The following is an 11,446-nucleotide window of genomic DNA, read 5'->3' on the forward strand; positions in this document are numbered from 1 at the left end:
CCAGTTCATTGTCCAGATGGTTAATATCCAAGGCTTGGAAGTTTGCTTCAGACATCAATTTAGCCAAACCTTGCCCTTTTATCAGTTTTGTAGGTCTTATTTCAATGTCAAATTCTAAAATGTTAGCAATCCATTTTCCTCTTCTGCCCTCTAAACTTTCTTGAGTCAATATGTCTTTCACAATGGCATTTGGTACATAAGCAATAACATGGGAGTATAGGATGTAAATCCTAAAGTCTTTGATGGCCTTGACCAAAGCATAAGCTTGCTTTTCCATGATCTGATATTTCATAGGTGCATCTATAAGGGCTCTACTAAAGAAAGAAATCGGTTTTTCATTCCCCTGATCATCTTTCTGCAATAAAATAGCAGCAATGGTATGCTGGGAGGCAAAAGAGAAAATGATAAATTCTCTGTCAAATTGAGGATTTGTTAAGACTGGGGTTTGGGTAAGGGCCAATTTAATACCTTCAAAAGCTTGATTTGCTTCTACTGTCCACTTCACTTTTGAATCCTTTTTTAGCATGTTGTTTAGTAATCTGATCAATTCTGCTAAGTTTGGGATAAATCTCCTTAAAAAGTTGATCTTTCCCAAGAAGGCTTGTAATTCTTTAATATTTCTTGGATGGGGCATTTGCAAGATGGCCTGTATTCTGTCTGGGTCAATTCTAATGCCATCCTTTGAAATGATATGACCCAATAGCTTACCCTCTTCCAAACCAAATAGAGACTTCTTAGGATTTAAGGAAATTCCATATTTCCTACATGTTATGAATATTTGTCTCAAGTGTTTCAGATGTTCTTGGTCAGACTTTGAGAAAGGTGTGAGGTCATCTAAGTAAATAACAAGGAAATCATGAATCTCTTTAGCAAAAGCAATATCCATTGCTCTCTGAAATGTAGCTCCTGCATTTTTCAACCCAAAAGGCATTTTTACATACTTGAAAGTTCCCCATGGGGTTGTGAATGCTGTTTTATCCTGATCATCAGGGTGGACTAGGATCTGATTAAAGCCTAAAAATCCATCAAGTAATGAGATTCTTGAAGCCCCCACCACTCTTTGGAGAATGTGATCCATTTTGGGTAAGGGATAATTGTCTTTGAGGGACACTTGATTCAAATTCCTTAGATCAACACAAAGCCTAATCTCACCAGTTTTCTTTCTTGTGGGGACCAAATTTGAAATCCAGTCTGAAAACCTGATTGGTGCTATGATATCGGATTTAAACATTTTTTGTACCTCTTTCTCAATTGAAGGGAGAAGCATAAGATTGATTCTTCTTAATTTTTGCTTGAATGGCTTTTGATTAGGCTTGAGAGGGATGGTGTGTTGAATAACAGAGGTGTCATAGGATTTCAAATCCTCATAACTCCATGCAAACACATCTTGGAACTCTTTAAAGAGGTCAATGTATTTGGGCTTTTGGTCGGGAGGTAAAGATGCAGACAATTTTATTATCTTGGGTTTTTCAGTAGTTCCAATGTTGCATTCTTCAATGGCAGCATTAAGGGGTTGCATTCTTGGTTTCCTAGGAACATCATTTGAGTCAAAAATGTCCTCCAACGGAGTCAGGCCTGTTGGTAGAAAATTGTCTTTTAGCTCTATGACTTCAGCCTCTACACCAGCTATTTCATCAAAATGTAATTGTTTGAGTTCTTGTATATTTACCTTGTCAAAGGTTGTTGGACAAAGTATATGATTTGTTGTTTTGGGCGATATACTTGTTTGGTCCTGTTCACTTAGTGGTTGTGTGTCTTTCACAGAATCAACATCAATGTTTAAACCTGAAAATTCATGCTGCAAGGTCAAGAAACTATTTATCTGTGTGTCATCCTCAAATACTTGCCAATCTTTGACATTGTTTGGGATAGAAGGTCTGTGTTTTATCTCAGCTGTAAAACAATGGTTGGGTTCAAAAGGAAATTTGCATGTACTGGCAAATGTAGCTAAACCATGTGCATGAAGGTTGTGGGTTCTAGATATTTTGGTCATTTGAAATTCAGTGAAGGCCTTGAGTATTTCAATAGCAGCAGACCTATATGATCTTAGTCTTTTGTCATTGGTGACAAAATTGCCTTTCACTTGTTGAATAATGAGGTCTGAATCTCCCAGGATTGAAACTTTTGTGGCCTGTAAGGATTTTACCAGTTTGAGGCCTAGCAAAAGAGCCTCATACTCTGCCACATTATTAGTACATCTGAAATTAAGCCTATAAGCTCGACCTTCTGCATGATTGCTTTGTTTGTTATGAATCCATACTCCAGCTCCTGCCCCTGATTTGTTGACTGATCCATCAAACTCAAGAAACCAAAGGATTTCTTGATTTAGGGGAGGTTTAACAGCCTCTTTATGACTTGGAATTAAAAGATGGGGGTCTTGTTTTTCATCTGGTTTGTCTTCTAGAACGGTCTCATCAATTGATTGCTCAACCTCGATTTCTTGGGAACTTGATTGCTCATTCATATGCAGATCTCGTTCACGTATGACAGATTTGTCGTCACATATTGGACTTATATCATCATTGAACAGAATGAAGGAATCCATGTCAGAATGGACTGCATAAATAGGGAAATTTTGAGGTTTTTCTTCACTTCTCACCATGTATTTCATGAGTGATTCTCTGTATAGCCTCTTTGGTTGCCCAAAGACAAAGATGGTGGCATATGACATGTCCAATTGTAGGGAACCTTGGAGTTTAGCTCCCCATGATCTTGATAACAACATTCCATATTTAGGTGGGATATCAGCAACCACAACATCCATTAAAATTGTTTTATTTGGGTACTGGACAAGGGAAACACATAGATCTTTTATCAAGCCTAAACACTTAACTTGGCTGGAGTCAAATGAAAATAGGTCCTTATATGGTCTTGTGATGTCTAGATTCAATCTCTCCATTACTGATTTAGGCATAAGGTTATGAGAGGCGCCTGAATCAAACATTGCATTGTGTAATATCTTATCATGAATATGCAAGCTGACATAAAAAGGTAAGATTCCAGTACCTCCTGTCTTTCCATCAACTTCTGGACCGAAAAGCAATTCTGGGGTGTCATCCAACACATTGACATCATCTTTGTTGTGGGTCAGTTGAAGGGACTTCTTGATTTGTTGTTTGTAAATGTTATGTTTAGCTAGCTCTGAAAGAGGAATGGCTATCTTTAATTTACCAATTTCAGCTTCTAAGTCGAAAGGTTTTTCAGATTGAATCTTGGTGTTTTGGTTAACAACTTTTTCTTTGTCAATTAACTTTTTAGAGGTTTCTTCTTGACTTTCTATCTGATCTTGAGTTTTATCTTTTTTTCTCAACTTCTGAGAAGTGTTACTTGGGTTGTGCTGTAAAGGCGGTGTAGCCAATGGCTGTTGATTTGAGGGAAATGCTTCGGTTACCTCTTCAATTGTTACTTCATTTGTAATTGAATCAGTTTTGTCAATTGGCTCTGTGATAATAACCTTCCTGGGCTGTTGGCTATCTTTTGTTTTCTCAGGCTATGTCACGTTTATAGTTCTGCTTCTCAATTTGTATTGTTTATGAACTTCGAAAACAGCTGTGTCATAGCCTTGTTTGAAATCAAATGATTCACATGATTTAGTTTGGAACTGATTAATGTCATCATCCTTATGATCTTCTTGACTCAGAAAAACTTGTTGATCATCGTCCAGGCCCATCAAATTAATGTGGGTATCATCTATTTGCTCACTAGAAGTGGATGCTTCAGCATAGTTTTCTTGGAATGGAGGTCTAATCTCTGGTTCAAGGCTGGCCTTGCCAACATTAGGATTTTGATTTCTTCTAAAATTGGGATTCCTGATAGGATTATTCTGTGGTGCCTCCCATGATGATTTCCTCTCAACTGATTCTACTTTGTCACCTAATCTGTGCATACCAGAGATTATTGCATCTAATTTCTGATCCCAGCCTGAAGGCTCTTCTTTGAAGGTAGTCTTTCTTTTAGTTCTGGTCCTATTTCTCTTAGCTATCAGGTTGGCTTCTACACTAACTGCTATATCTTGCATCTCAGCTAAAGTTCGGGGGGCTCTTTCTCTCAATTGGTATGCCATATCTGAATCAAACCCATCAGGAAAGGTGTATAGGGCCAGATCAGGTGGGGGTCTCAGATTTTGGGGAATGGCATTGTACACATTGTTGAATCGAGCACAATAGTCCAAGACAGTTTCTTGGGGACCTCTTTTGATAGCATTGTATTCAAATAAAATATGGAGTGGATCCTTTTTCTACTCCCATCTGTTGATAAAGGTTTGATAGAGGGCTTCGGGGTCAGCTATGGAGTTTGCTGGAAGTGACCTAAACCATGATCTTACATCTCCGGTTAGACTTTGCACAAAAATGTTCATTCTAACCCCATCATCATCTATCTCATAATTTTCAAAATAATCCTGTATTTTCTTAGTATGTTGAAGGGCTGAATAAGAGCCAGTGCCATCAAAATATGATATCTTGGTTTGATAATCTTGAGGCATAGGCCCTAGATTGGCAGGTAACTGTAGTGGAGCATATCTATTAGCCATGTTTGGTGGGACAATAGGGATAACAGGAACAAATGGGACAAGTGGAGGAAAGGGGATGAGAAGGGTATGTGTAGTTGATGGAGGGGTTGAAAGGACACCTTGTGAAGTGGATGAAGAACTGGGAGAGTGTGGAACGGTGGTATGAGGATGTAGGGAAACCTTAGCAAGGGTTGGAATATTAGTTTGAAATCTTGCCTCAGAACTTGAATCTGATAAAGTCTCTTCCGATTTTTGTTTCTTAAGGATCCTTGGAATCAGGTTTGGATTTTGGAACTCAGGTGATGGATCTGGATCTGGGTTAGATCTTGTATAACGAGTTTTCTTCTTAGGAGCCAGCTTCTATGATTTTCTTTGGGAGAATTTTCTAAGAAATATTAATCTTTGAAAAGGACTGATCAAGTATAGCACAACTGTATGGAACTTAAGACTGAATAAAGATTGACTGAGGCAACCTTCATTTAATCCTGCAAATGGAAAGCAAAGGCAGTTTCTAAGGCTGTATGGCTATCACTTAGGCTTTATCTACAGTTTTAAGAATTAGACAGGGGCTTAGGAATTGGGTTTTCCCCAGTGGAGTCACCATTTATGTTAACACCCAGGTTGTTCCCTTTGACTCCTGAGGGAATACGACCGGGGTAACCACTAACCAAGCTTTGGACTACAGGTTCTAGCGTACCTGTAATCAGAGAGGGCTCTCTCTTTTTAGTTTTAACTTTGTTTTTTGAAGATTTTAGGCTAGTTATGAGGTGAGAGTTTTGTTTGAATTTTGGTTGTCAGCTATTGTTCAAAGAAGGGCAAGAAAGTATCAAAGAGAGTTTAATCCATTGGGCATGTGGAGTCCAGAAATGAATAGCATTTGATATCTGTGATAAAGAGAGGTTCACTGCAGGGCCAGATGGGTATTCATGATACAAACTTTGATTTGTTTTTTAGACAAGAAACAATATAAATCACACCAGAAAAAGGCAGTTAAGAGTTCTTTCACAGTGTAACAGGGAATAACGGACAAATCCTAATCAGCAGCAAGCGAGAATTACTGAATATAGACTTATCATGTGATTAGAGAAAATAGGAGCATTTAAGAATTCCATAGTTGCAGCTAACCCTGGAGAAAACATATTTAGTAGTAAATATTGAGTTCAGGGTGTTCTTAATGGACAAATCCTGAACTATTCTTTTTCTTTTCTACCAAGACTAATCACCAAACATCATAAATAGATTATGCAAGAAATGAAACACAAATACAGTTAGAAAACACTTATTGTATCACGCCATAACACAAGAATCCTGCAGCAGTCAATAGTTTCATCACATCACGTCCAAGCCAAACTCATTATTTTGGAAACCAACAGCTCCTTTGCATTATATCTTTCAGAGGATATACAGCCGAGTTCTCTTGAACAACTGAGCAACAACAACCCCCAATAAGCTATGCGAGGTTGCATATATACAAAATATCACAAAAATATCTCAACAACGAGTTATTGCACAATAACTGCTCTTACCAACTTTCTAAGATATTTCTTACAAAATTAAAAGCTACTTAAATAAATATACAACAGCTGCTTGTTGTTTGTCAGAAATTCTTGACTTTTGGGTTTATGGGCCATCTGAGCTCCTTGCGGCGATTTCGATTGCTTTTGCCTTTATGCTACTGCGTCAGGGCACTGCTGTATCCGGACAGCTCATCTGTGATGCTCAAGCTGTGCATAGCCACTGTCCACCTCATTCAACTATTTTCCTGTTGTTGAGAAAAACTTTTAGACCAAAATTTAGACTTGATTTAAAGCAAAGTTTTAATCATATTCGTCCACCACTCTTCAGTGGGCATTTGATGTCTCTGCATCTTGATTATGGTCTCATCTGCCTCTGTATACTTATAATAATTAGGGGGCACTTCAAAAAGGTGCTTAATTTCATGTTCAATGAAGAATAAATTCTCTAATTGATCATAAATCTCTTGCCCTGATGGTGGCCCAACTCCTTCTGGACTGCTTGCTGTAGCTGTCAACTGATTAGCTGCATAATTGTTGACCCTTTTAGCATATTGTTCATGGGACAACAGTCTTCCTACACTGGTCACTAGGTTGGGAAGCCCTCTGCCATGTAATGTTGTGATTTTGGTGGCAAAAGTATTGACCTCTACTTGAATATCTTGGCACTTTCTTTCTAATTTCTGCAAATAGTTCCGGAGGGTGAGCACCCTTTTGATTAACAAAATTGTATCAGTCCTATCCCTGATACCCATTGTTGCCAATTGAAGGCCAGTTCTATTATTCAGGACATTGATCATCCTGGTAGCAATATCAGGCATACTTCCCAGAGAGGCTCTGGCCCTTTGACTTTCAGCATGAGCCTTGTTCAGCAGATCCATTTGCTCATGAATTGTCTCTATGTATTGCCACTGATCTGTGATTGACTGGCCAATCTTAGCCCATAGGATCTTTTTGACCTCAGTTATGACCTTGCTCATGGTGAGCTCCTTTTCAAGCTCTTTGATCCTTCTTTCTAGTGTCCTAACTTCCCTGGTCTTTTCTGCCACTTGCTGCTTAGATTTGTCATATTTCTCATCCAGCTGGGCCAGCTTTTCTTTGGCATCCTTCAGCTCAATCATTTGGGTTTCAAGGGCTTGCAGCTCCTTCATCATATCTCGCATACCGAGGCCTGGGACTTGCTCTGCTGCTGCTTCCTTTTCTGTGGCTTGAGGCCCAACAATTGAGGCACTTGCTTCTGTTGTTTGCACCAGGGGAGGACTTATAATTTGAGGAGGCTCCTCAAGATTTATTACTGGCTGAGAGGGCTGAAGTATCTGCTCTCCTTGTTTTTGTTTCAGGGCTGCCTCTAATGCACCCTCTGTTGCTACCAATCGTCCTTCTGTTTCTACCAATTGTTTGTGTAATGTCAACAGCATGGCCACTACATCTTGATCCTTTCTCTGCTGAGCAACATCTTCTGTTTGGGGGTGAAGGGTTGTTGGAAGTTTGACCATCTTCCTCAAAGCTGATATATCTTCATCTTTTTTCTTCATTAGCGCCTGCACAGCTTTGGGATCACTTGGGTCATGCCCAAGCTCTATGATGATATCTTCCAAAGACTTAATCCTATTGTCTTTGGCTTGAGAAGAAGCTTTCTCCAATTCTAGTTGGGCAGTAGTATTATGGAGAGAATTTTGCAGTTTGTGTGCTAGAAGTGTTTTATCTGCAAGAGTAGAGTAGACCATCTCACCCGTTTGCTTATGTAGCTCTATTTGGTCCATTGGGTGGATGTCTTTTGCAAACACTTCTAGGTTGGTTCTGATGTAATCTGCAGCTGACTGTGGTTGCAACATGGCAGGCATAAAATGGCTCATAGTCATCTTCCCCTCTGCAATGTCATATGCTGACATGAGCCTCTGTTGATTGGTGGGAGCCATCTTGAGCAAATGATTGTAAAGCTGGATTCTGACTGGCTCATTCCTAGCTTTTATATCCATAAATTGTTTTTTGATTCCAGACTCTGCCCTTCTTTGCTGGCTTGAGGAGCTGACTTCTCCTCCAAGTGGTCTCTCTTGTTCCTGCTGGAAGGAACTGGCTGATGCTTCCATACTAGGGGGGCCCATACCCATGGATGGTCCAATAGGCATCTCTTCTTCAGAAAAAGGGTTTAGTCTTTGCCTTTTCTCCCCTTGTTGACTTGCTGATGTAGTAAGGGGGGTTTCTTGCTGTCTGTCCCTCTTCCTGGCTCTCTCTTCATTCATCGGGGTTTGGAGCACCGAGGTCTCCACTGCTATTTCCTGCCTTGGAGGCACATTTTCTTGAACCTATTGCTCTGTGGATACAGGGGCCTCAGCCATTTCTTCTTGCTGTTCTGTCTGTTCTTTCTGGTTCTGCTGTTGGGGGTGTCTGATCCTGCTCCATTTCTTTCCCCTTATCTGTGCCAGCTACTAGAGTAGTGGTTTGAGCTGCTTGCTAGGGAGCTGTAGAAGATGAGGCAGCTGCTCCAAGTTGAGTATGATGAAAAGAAGAAACCTGTCCACAATATTCCAAGTCAGCTTCCTTCTCAAGTTTCTTTGCTGCTTTTTGTGCTATTTCCTCTTTAGAACTTGCCTCTTCTAAGGTGCCCTCTTTCCATTCTAATTGATTTGCATATTTTTCAATATGTGGTAACCTGAGATGATCATAGCTAGCCAATTTATATTTGACCCTTCTAAGACTAATGAAGTGATTGGGGTCATAGGGTAACCAGAGGAAACTGGTTTGCAACTCGAGGCACTTCAAGATCTTATCTGCTTCTTGCCATGCCTCTTCTCTTTTGTTATAAATAAATGGGCCTAGCTGGTTTTTGACTTTGAGCTGTGCCTTTTTATTTTTGCTGTGGAAATGGATCATGTCCGCATTTCCAAATTGTCTGAAATATTCTAAAGCAAAAAGTCTCATAGGGACATATCTTGGTAGCCTGTATGGGGCTAACTCACAACCATATATCCTGATCACTGTATGGTGCTGGTAAAAGTACCAATCCCCAATGCTGTAGGCCTTTGAGAGCTGGAGGATTCTTTGCATCTCATTTGTCAATCTTGGAGGAGGGGAACTCAACAACAAGGACATGGCTGGATGGATGAAAAGGTCTATGAATTCACAGTAGCTATATGGTGAAAAAGATGTGTGATGAAAGATTGAAGACCAAAATACCACAGACCTTTGGTTCCCCTGGGCATCAAACTTCTTGAGAGTAATAGGGAAGCTGTCAGGCTGATTAAATAGGAACAAGTGATAGATGTAAGAAGTGTATCTAAATATCCTTTCCCTCTCTAAATTCATCAATTGCTCGTGAATTTTGTTGGCAATGAATGTAGCATAATCATAGTGAACCGAAGGAGGCTTTCCAGGGGAGAAGACAGACATCATAGCCAGAATGGTTTCATCAACATCCTCAGATGACCTGTAACCCAGGATATAACTGATCATATCCACAAGAATCCTGCCCAACTCATTGAGATATACATTTCCAATAGGAGGAGACCTCACAGTTTGAGAGCCTGATTGAATGAATAGTTGATTAATCTTTACGATTTGGGCACTGGACAGCTTGCCTCCTTGGTCTATCAAGTGCATTATGGATAGAGGAGTCAATGGCTTTGTAGTATGAAAGTGCAGCATTTGATTTATAGCCTCAGGGGTGACATAGAACAAGACTGAGCCTGAGGGACTGAGGACAGCTCTCTGACATGGATCATAGTTGGCACTGCATCGATGGATTAAATCTGGGAGGACATTGACTTGAGGAAGATTGAAAATGGGCAAATAGGAGTCCCAAATCCCTAGAATATCAGTTCCATTGAGATGTTTGGCTTTTAGCTCATTGATTAAATGAATATGGTATTTGTTGTAATCTGGGATTACTTCTGCCATCTGGTAGTCTCTATTAGCCAGGGGCAGCCATTCTAGCTCTCTGTGTGGGGCATTTAAAGGTGGAATGTTTAGAGCTACTGGTGTCTCCATGTGTTTGGTGCTTTTCAAGCAGAATTTCACTTAGGAACGTAGGCAAATGCGACCTTGCGTGGCGAATTGAGGTAAAAATGATTTTCAACGAAAACAGGGCAGTTTTGGTGTAAAAAGGGGCACAATTGGTCACTCTTGGAAGAAATTGAATCACTTGCAGGACGAGGAAGCTTGAGTTTTTAGGAAAAAAGGCAGTTCTGGGCGTTTTTTACAGTGAAGAACCAACTGAACCAGGTGCAGGAAGAATTGGTAAATACCTGGTCACAGCGCGATGGGTGGAGGCTTATCCAAGCTGAATTCTGGGCGGCCACGGCTTTGAATCAGTTTCTGCAGGTTGGCGTCAAGAACGTCGTGAAACTTCATGCAGGAGGCACGGTAGTTTTTTGGTGAAAAATGCGAAAAAACGTGATTTTGGGAAAAAATATAGAAAATTTGGCCTTTGCCGCGCTTTTGTCAGATGACGTCAGCATGACATCATAGGTGGGGTCATGGTACGGAATGATGATGTGGCGATCTGTGAGGGGTCCACGTGGACGGGGGACGTGGCAGACAGCTCGGAGCGATGGCGGGTCGGGCGCTGATGTGGTGTTGACTCGGCAATGAAGTGGAGGTGACGTAAAGGTGACCTGGCGGGCGGTAAACAGAAGGCGGTAAGCGGTAATATCGGACCGCTTAATGTACGGGTGCGGTTTTGGCAGGAGGCCGCCCGATGCAATTAAATTATGACGCGTGTCCAGCGCCCTACGTCATCATTCTAACATTTTCGGGCGCTAAAGTACCGCCACCGGAGGCAGCCCGATATTGCAGAGGACCGTCGGATGGGAGGGCCCAGATCCGACGGTCGACGGGGAGCAGATCTGATCGGACAATACGGCGGGGAGCGGATAATAAACAATTATTTTTTCTGGGAATGCGCGCCCGGGAGGGACTTTGGATATCGACGAAATTTTGGGTTTTGCGATGGTTTATAAGCCAAAAGGGTTAATTGCTATTTATTCGCAAAATGGGGTTAGGGCTGTTAAACCAAGCAGATCTTGGTTTAATCCCGAGACTTTGCTTTTGGCGCCATTTGCCTATCGCGCTTAAATTTCTCAGCGCTCCGACCTTTGAAGCTATAAGGCTATATTGCCTAGGGAAGGGGGAATATATATTTTTTGGGGCTTTTTATATACAATAGTGATATAATGATAGGGAAAAGGGGAACATAGGGAGTTAAGTAATGATAGAGTTAGTAGTTAGTATTGGATGGGAGATATGGAAGAGAGGAAGCAAACACTAAGTTTTTGGGGAACAAACTTAGTTATGAGAGTAGATCAAAATGAAAAGATTTTTACACAAGAAATGTGGCTCTTCTATATAACAATAATCAACAAATGAGTTTGATTTCTGTCATGAACCAAGGTGATAGTGGGATGTTAGAAAGAAGTTTGATAGG

This window comes from Pinus tabuliformis, chromosome X, assembly GCF_031772625.1.
Source record: "Pinus tabuliformis cultivar Carrire ecotype Pingquan chromosome X, CPIR1, whole genome shotgun sequence".
In the NCBI taxonomy this organism is placed as follows: domain Eukaryota; kingdom Viridiplantae; phylum Streptophyta; class Pinopsida; order Pinales; family Pinaceae; genus Pinus; species Pinus tabuliformis.